The following is a 9744-nucleotide window of genomic DNA, read 5'->3' on the forward strand; positions in this document are numbered from 1 at the left end:
TGAGTGTTTGTATGTGTGACTGACTGAGCGCATGTTTGAATGCTTGTGAGTGCTTGCAGTGAATGGAGTCCTGGTCTCCCCAGCTCGGCTCGGGCCTGGGCTCGGGCTCGGGTCTGGGCTCGGGCTCGGGGTCGGGCCTGGGCTCGGACTCGGGTCTGTGCTCGGACCTGGGCTCGGGCCTGGGCTTGGGCTCGGGCTTAGTCCTGGGCTCGGTCTCGGGCCTCGGTTCGGGCTTGGGCCCCGGCTCGGGCTTGGGCTCCGGCTCGAGCTTGGGCCCCGGCTCGGGCTCGGGCCTGGACCTGGGCACGGTCACGGGTTCGGGCCTGGGCTCGGGCTTGGGCTCGTGGTTGGGCCTGTGCTCGGGCATGGGCTCGGGCTCGGGTCTGGGCTCGGGGACGGGCTCGGGCTCGGGCCTGGGCTCAGTTCCGGGCCTGGGCCTAGCCTCGGGCTCTTCCCCGGGCTTGGGCTCGGGCTCTTGCCCGGGCTCGGGCTCAGACCTGGGCTCGGGTCTGGGCTTAGGGTCAGGCTCGGGCCTGGGCTCGGGCTCGGGCTTAGGTCTGGGCTCGGGTCTGTGCTTAGGGTCAGGCTCGGGCCTGGGCTCGGGCTCGGGCCTGGGCGCGGGCTTAGGCTCGATCCTGTGCTCGGGCCTGGGCTAGGGCTCGGGCCAGTGCCTGAGCCCAGACCCGAGGCTGAACCAAAGCCCAGGCCCCACCCCAGGCCTGAGCCCAGACCTGAGCCCAGGCCTGAGCCCAGGTCTGAGCCCGAGCCCAGGCCCGAGCCCAGGCCCAAGCCCGAGCCTGGATCCAGGCCCGAGGCCGAGCCCGAGCCCGAGCCCAGGCCCGAGCCCGAGCTCTAACCCGAGCCCAGGCCCGAGCCCGAGCCCAGGCCCGAGCACGAGCCCAGGCCCGAGCACGAGCCCAGGCCCGAGCCCGAGCCCAGGCCCGAGCCCGAGCCCGAGGCCCGAGCCCAGGCCCGAGCCCGAGCCCGAGCCTAGGCCAGAGCCCAGACCCGAGTCCGAGCCCAGGCCCCGAGCCCAAGCCCGAGCCCAGGCCCGAACCCGAACCCGAGCCCAAACCTATGCACAAGCCCGAGCCCAGGCCCAGGCCCGAGCCCGAGCCTAGGCCTGAGCCCGAGTCCGAGCCCACGCCCAAGTCCGAGCCCAGGCCCGAGCCCAGGACCGAGCCCGAGCCCGAGCCCGAGCCCAGGCCCGAGCCCGAACACGAGCCCAGGCTCGAACCCGAGTCCGAGCCTGTACCCAGGCCCAAGCCCGAGCCCAGACCTAGGCCCGAACCCGAGCCCAGGCCCGAGCCCGTTCCCGAGCCCAGGCCCAGCCCGGGCCCAGGCCAGCGCCCGAGCCCAGGCCCGATCCCGAGCCCAGGCCCTAGCCCAATCTCGAGCCCAGGCCCGAGCCCAGGCCCGAGCGTGAGCCCGAACCCGAGCGTGAGCCCGAGCCCATTGTTATTATTATTATTATTATTATTATTATTATTATTATTATTATTATTATTATTATTATTATTATTATTATTATTATTATTATTATTATTATTATTATTATTATCATTATTATTATTATTATTATTATTATTATTTTTATTATTATTATTATTATTATTATCATTATTACTATTATTATTTTTATTATTTTTATTATTACTATTATTATTATTATTATTGTTATCATTATTATTATTATTATTATTATTACTGTTATTATTATTATTATTATTATCGTTATTATTATTATTATTATTATTATTATCATTATTATTATTATTATCATTACTTTTACTATTATTATCATTATTATTATTATCATTATTATCATTATTATTATTATTATTATTAATATTATTATTATTATTATTATCATTATTATCATTATTATTACTATTATTATTATTATTATTATTATCATTATTATTATTATTATTATTATTATTATTATTATTATTATTATTGTTATTATTATATTATTATTATTATTATTATTATTATTATCATTATTATTATTATTATTATTATTACTATTATTATTATTATTATTATTATCTATATGATAATACGATAGCGTATGTGTTATTTATTTATTTTGTGTGTCACGCTTGCATCAAAAGCAACGAATATTAGGACAGAAAAAGAAGAGCATATTCAGCTTTCTGTATTACTGAGGCCGGGGTCTTATACGGGTGCACAATTCCATTGTATCTTATCACAATAGAATCAGGGGATATACACGGGTACAATATACTCGTATCACCAATTTCGTTCATTTTCTATTTTCTCAAGTAAAAATACCTTTGCTGAGTAGTAGCACCATTTACAGACCCTTCACAATACATGTAAATAGTATTATTCTCTAGTAGTGTAATGACTTTTCAAGTACAATCTATTTCGGTCCATGTATGTTGCAGTCACTTTCATTTAACTTGTCTAGCAAATATGTAGGCTATGAGTGGTTGACTGCACACCCATGAGTATACATGTAGCTTATGTGTTTATGTGCCTTCACACAGTATCTAATTCAGCGAGGCGTCAGGAATTTTCAACGGGGACTTGCGGCCCCTTTAGGAAAAGAAAACAACATAAGGAAATTCTCTAATTATGTTTCTTATTCTCTTAACGAGAGTATGGTCAAATATCGAGAAATTTATATAAAAACATGCAAAAGTATTGCCTTATAACTTTAGTTTTCTATAGTCTATCATAACGCCGCTATCCATTTTCTGTACTTGTTGACCTCCTTCCATATCCTTCGGAAGCCTTGGGACGGGAGGTGTGAACACATCCTGGACCTGATTACTGCTCGTTGGTGACTGGTGAGCCCCGTTCTCTCCCAGTCTTCTGCACACGTCCGTGGTAATAGCTGCTCTTTTCTCACATTCATTCAATCAAGGCTATTCCTGTGCTTTATCTCACTCGTTATATTTACCTAGAAATAGTAAGTAGCCATTAGTTTATTGGTGAATTGAAATCCGTTTGTATTTCGTCAGTAGTTAGTTGTGGTGTTTATGATCATGTATAGTTGTAGTCACTAGCAGTGTCTACGATTTTTTTGATTACTTGAGGACAAAACATCCTACTCTTGAAGACAAGACCAACGTTTTCTTTGAAAAAAAGAGAAAAAAACGACGACGAAGAAGAAAATCCTTGAACCAAACTAAGATGGACGGTACTGGGTTATTTCGACAACGAACTTCAATGTTTAATGACGCTTCCTGTGAGATCGCCATGTTGACTGCAAAGAGCAAGAAGGACCATAAGATCGGAGATTCTCTCATAAAACCAAGTCTACTTCGTCCAGCAAAACTCGTTCTGGAGAAAGAGTGCAAACAAGCTTTCCCAGAATTCACTATCAAACTATACAGTCAAGGAAAGGATCGATGAACTGTCTCAAGAAACCAAAGATTAAATTCTCGACCATTCTCCTGTTTTTGCCATTCAACGTAATGAAACGACCGACATCGCCCAGTGTTCTTACCTACTGGTGTATGCTCGTTTCGTGTTAGGCAACTGTGTAAAAGAGGAAATACTGTTCTGGCACCCAATGAAATGTTGTACAAGAGCAACAGCTATTTTTCATGATGTATCAAACTTTTCGGGAAACAAACTTTGGTGGAGTTCGCTGCTGGTATCGGGTGTGTACAGATGTAGCTCCAGCCATGCTTGGTCTGCAGTCTGGATTCATCACAAGGGAGAAAAAAAAAAAAAAATCCACCTGTTGTAGTTACATACTGCATCCTTCGTTGTGAAACCTTAAGTGTTGAAATAAGGGATCTCTTTAATATGACTGTCAAGGTCCTCAACTTGACCAAGTGTGGAGCCTAAAGAGTCGGCTTTTCAAACTGTTGTGGAAAGATATGGAATCTGAAGATGAAGCCTTGATTTTTCACACGAACGGACGATGACTCTCAAAGGGGAATAGGTTTGGACAACTTTATGAACAACGAGAAGTAGCAATATTTCTAGATTCTCATCTGGAGGTAGGGCTCCACGACAAGTTCGGGTACAGGGCCTGGGCCTGGGCTAAGGCTTGTGCCTGAGTTCGGGCTTGGAATCGGGTTCGGGCCTGGGCTCGGGCTTAGGCTCGTGGCCTGGGCTCGGGTTCGGGCTCCGGCTTGGGCTCGGGCTCGGTCCTGGGCTCGGGCCTGGGCTCGGGATCGGGCCTGGGCTCGGGTCGGGCCTGGGCTCGGGCTCGGGCCTGGGCTCGGGCCTGGGTTCGAGCTTGGGCTAGGGCTCGGGCTCGGGCCTGGACTCGGGCTCGGGCTTGGGCCTGGGCTCGGGCCTGGGCTCAGGCTCGAATCTGGGCTCGGGTATGGGCTCAGGCCTGGGCTCAGTTCTAGGCTCAGGCCTGGGCTGGGGCCTGGGCATTGGTTCAGGCTCGGGTCTGGGGTCAGGCACTGGCCCGAGCCCTAGCCCAGGCCCTAAGTCCAAGCCCGAGCCCAGGCCTGAGCCCGAGCCCGGGCAAGAGCCTGAGCACGGGGAAGAGCCCGAGGCCAGGCCCAGGCCCGAACCTGAGCCCAGGCCCTAGCCCGTACCCGAGCCCAGACCCGAGCACAGGCCCGAGCCCAGACCCGAGCCCGAGCCCAGGCCCGAGCCCGGGCCCGACCACGAGCCCAAGCCAAGACCGAGCCCAGACCCGACCCCGTGCCCGTGCCCAGCCCCAGGCCCGAGCCCGGGCCCAGGCCCATGCCCGAGGCGGGGCCCAAGCCCGAGCCGGGGCACGAGACCGAGCCGAGGCCCGAGACCGAGCCCAGGACTAAGCCCGAACCCAAGTCTAGGCCCGAGCACAGACCCAAGCCCAGGCCCGAGCCCAGGTTCGAGCACAGACCCGAGTCAGAGCCCAGGCCCGACCCCGAGCCCGACCTCGAGCCCAAGCTCAGACACAAGCCCGAGCCCAGGCCCGAGCCGAGCTGGGGAGACCAGGACTCCATTCACTGCAAGCACTCACAAGCATTCAAGCATGCACTCAGACAGTCACACATACAAACACTCATACAGGCACTCACACATGTATTCAGTCAAACACACCAAGAGCCACACAATCTCACACACACAGTTACCTCCCTACCGGGACGCTGGGGTGACCAGGGACTGGACACCTGCCTACCGGGACGCTGGGGCGACCGTGGAACGATCGCCTGCCTACCGGGACGCTGGGTTGACCAGAACTCTATTCATTGCTAACACTCATAAGCATTCGAACATGCACTCAGCCAGTCACACATACAAACACTTATACAGGCACTCACACATGTATGCAGTCAAACATACCAAAATGCACACAATCTCTAACACACAGATACCTGCCAACCGGGACGCTGGGGTGACCAGGGACTGGACACCTGCCTACCGGGACGCTGGGGCAACTCCTTGTCACCTGCCAACCGGGACGCTGGGGCGACCGTGGAACGATCGCCTGCCTACCGGGACGCTGGGGGGACCAGGACATCATTCACTTCAAACACTCACAAGCATTCAAACATGCACTCAGCCAGTCACACATACAAACACTCATACAGGCACTCACACATGTATGAAGTCAAACATACCAAAAGGCACACCCTCAAACACACAGTTACCTGCCTACCGGGACGGTGGGGTGACCAGGGACTGGACACCTGCCTACCGGGACGCGGGGGTAATTTCTTGTCACCTGCCAACCGGGACGCTGGGGCGACCGTGGAACGATCGCCTGCCTACCGGGACGCTGGGGTGACCAGGACTCCATTCACTTCAAACACTCACAAGCATTCAAACATGCACCTAGGCAGTCACATACTAACACTCATACAGGCACCCACACATGTATTCAGTCAAACATACCAAAAGGCACACCCTCAAACACACAGTTACCTGCCTACCGGGACGCTGGGGTGACCAGGGACTGGACACCTGACTACCGGGACGCGGGGGCAACTCCTTGTCACCTGCCAACCGGGACGCTGGGGCGACCGTGGAACGATCGCCTGCCTACCGGGACGCTGGGGTGACCAGGACACCATTCACTTCAAACACTCACAAGCATTCAAGCATGCACTCCACCAGTCACACATACAAACACTCATACAGGCACTCACACATGTATGCAGTCAAATTTACCAAAGGTACACCCTCAAACACACAGTTACCTGCCTACCGTGACGCTGGGGTGACCAGGGACTGGACACCTGCCTACCGGGACGCTGGGGCAACTCCTTGTCACCTGCCAACCGGGACGCTGGGGCGACCGTGGAACGATCGCCTGCCTACCGGGACGCTGGGGTGACCAGGAAATCCATTCACTTTAAACACTTACAAGCCTTCAAGCATGCACTCAGCCAGTCACACATACAAACACTCATACAGGCACTCACTCATGTATGAAGTCAAACATACCAAAAGGTACACCCTCAAACACATAGTTACCTGCCCACCGGGACGCTGGGGTAACTCCTTGTCACCTGCCAACCGGGACGCTGGGGCGACGGCGGAACGATCGCCTGCCTACCGAGACGCTGGGGTGACCACGACTCCATTTATTGCAAGCACTCACAAGAATTCAAACGTGCACTCAGCCAGTCAAACATACAAACACTCATACAGGCACTCACACATGTATGCAGTCAAATTTACCAAAGGCACACCCTCAAACACACAGTTACCTGCCTACCGGGACGCTGGGGTGACCAGGGACTGGACACCTGCCTACCGGGACGCTGGGGCAACTCCTTGTCACCTGCCAACCGGGACGCTGGGGCGACCGTGGAACGATCGCCTGCCTACCGGGACGCTGGGGTGACCAGGAAATCCATTCACTTCAAACACTCACAAGCATTCAAACATGCACCTAGGCAGTCACACATACTAACACTCATACAGGCACTCACACATGTATGAAGTCAAACATACCAAGAGGCACACCCTCAAACAAACAGTTGCTTGCCTACCGGGACGCTGGGGTGACCAGGGACTGGACACCTGCCTACCAGGACACTGGGGCAACTCCTTGTCACCTGCCAACCGGGACGCTGGGGCGACCGTGGAACGATCGCCTGCCTACCGGGACGCTGGGGTGACCAGGACACCATTCACTTCAAACATTCACAAGCATTTAAGCATGCACTCAGCCAGTCAAACATACAAACACTCATACAGGCACTCACACATGTATGCAGTCAAATATACCAAAGGCACACCCTCAAACACACAGTTACCTGCCTACCGGGACGCTGGGGTGAACAGGGACTGGACACCTGCCTACCGGGACGCTGGGGCAACTCCTTGTCACCTGCCAACCGGGACGCTGGGGCGACCGTGGAACGATCGCCTGCCTACCGGGACGCTGGGGTGACCAGGACACCATTCACTTCAAACACTCACAACCATTCAAGCATGCACTCAGCCAGTCACACATACAAACACTCATACAGGCACTCACACATGTATGCAGTCAAATATACCAAAGGCACACCCTCAAACACACAGTTACCTGCCTACCGGGACGCTGGGGTGACCTGGGACTGGACACCTGCCTACCGGGACGCTGGGGCAACTCCTTATCACCTGCCAACTGGGACGCTGGGGCGACCGTGGAACGACCGCCTGCCTACCGGGACGCTGGGGTGACCAGGATTCCATTCACTTCAAACTCTCACAAGCATTCAAACATGCACTCAGCCAGTCAAACATACAAACACTCATACAGGCACTCACACATGTATGCTGTCAAATATACCAAAGGCACACCCTCAAACACACAGTTACCTGCCTACCGGGACGCTGGGGTGACCAGGGACTGGACACCTGCCTACCGGGACGCTGGGGCAACTCCTTGTCACCTGCCAACCGGGACGCTGGGGCGACCGTGGAACGATCGCCTGCCTACCGGGACGCTGGGGTGACCAGGACTCCATTCACTTCAAACACTCACAAGCATTCAAACATGCACTCAGCCAGTCACACATACTAACACTCATACAGGCACTCACTCATGTATGCAGTCAAACATACCAAAAGACACACCCTCAAACACACAGTTACCTGCCTACCCGGACGCTGGTGTGACCAGGGACTGGACACCTGCCTACCGGGACGCGGGGGCAAGTCCTTGTCACCTGCCAACTGGGACGCTGGGGCAACTCCTTCCCACCTGCCCACCGGTCGCTGGGGCGGCCGTGGAACGATCACCTGCCTACCGGGACGCTGGGGTGACCAGGAATCCATTCACTGGCACTCACAAGCGTTCAATCATGCTCATAAGCAGATTCAGATCTCGCGTTCTTCCCTACACACATTCACCCATACATATAGTCAACCTACAAGCACACCGTTTTGCGGGGACTTCAGTGCGCTATGTACCTTACAAATCAGTCTTTTGCGCTGCGGGACATGTGCTCTTATCACGCGGGACCATGACACACATGCACGAGCACCACACGAGACATCTCGCATCCCACGAGAAAATCACATGCAGCATGTGACACGCGTGTGCATTTCATGGGTCATACACACACACAGACACACGCAAGTGATTTCAAAGCCAATGAAAGCATAGATATGAAAGCCTGCGACTATACATTTCATCTTCTATATTGTGTAAATAAATACGTGATCTTACTTAGACAAAGTCACTTACCTTACTTTCCATGGTGCCTATAGGCTACCGAGCGACGTCAATTTCCATTAAACGCCCCTTCTGTCTGTAAGGTGAAGAAACATTGAAATCAAGGAGCGTAAGCAAATTCAAAGCTATCTTTGACTACAAACGGGACTATGCGAACATAACTCTTATTCTATGCATTGCATATAGACAAGTACACACGTTCTATCTAATTGGCAAAGTCACTAACCTTATAGCCAGGGATCCAAGCGACGTGTGGTTTCCTGAAGTCGTGTGGTCGGGCGTCTGAACTCTGCGGGTCCTCCAAGTTCCCCGAGTGGCGAGGCGCGAGGGAGCCCGGAGAGCAAACCGAAAATAAGAACACAGATGTGGTCGCCCAAAAGCTAAACGGTAACAGTGTATATGAATGACTTTATTGTGTGCACACACATATATATGTGTGTGTATACATATATATACATATATATATATATATGTATGTGTGTGTGTGCATACACACACACACACACACACGCACACCCATACATATGTATATATATATATATATATCTATATATATAAATATATATATATATATTCATATATATATATGTATATATATATATATATTGATATATATATTATATATATATATATATTTATATTCATATATATATATATTCATATATGAATATGTATATATTGTTGGCATCCTTCTGCCTCGGGAGACAATGGAGTTCGTGTATTTTCTTTTTTTATGCGCGTGCGTGTGCTTGTGTGCGAGTTCGAGTGCTTTTATTTGAATATTATAAAGATGAATAGGAATTACCCGGTAACAATCAGGCGTCATCCCAACTCGTAATTTTTTCCCAAGAAATCGAAAGAAATCCCTTGGAGCGAAAATCGTCGGAAGATTGGCGGAGAACCTGAGGCTCCTGCTGACTCCGATCAACTACAACAGACTCCGGTAATTTCCAACAGCCTTTTTTGCAGACTCTGAAAGATACCGTTGCAGAATCTGATCAATTCCGAAGGAATGGTGGATTCTGATAGACTGCAACAGAATCTGATTGGATGACAGGTTCTAATAGACTTCGACAGATTTCGGCAGACAGACGGAGTTGAGGAGTAGAAAGACATGTAGAGAACTGAACAGAAGATTT

The 9744-nt window shown here is 51.3% G+C and overlaps 1 pseudogene; it reads left to right on the top strand.

Moving 5' to 3' along the window:
* The first annotated feature begins 365 nt into the window (after nucleotides 1-365).
* LOC143019808 (uncharacterized) overlaps nucleotides 366-9744 on the top strand; it is a 21752-nt pseudogene continuing 12373 nt past the window's right edge.

Source organism: Oratosquilla oratoria, chromosome 38 (genome assembly GCF_046742065.1).
Source record: "Oratosquilla oratoria isolate Oo_2021 chromosome 38, ASM4674206v1, whole genome shotgun sequence".
In the NCBI taxonomy this organism is placed as follows: Eukaryota; Metazoa; Arthropoda; class Malacostraca; order Stomatopoda; family Squillidae; genus Oratosquilla; species Oratosquilla oratoria.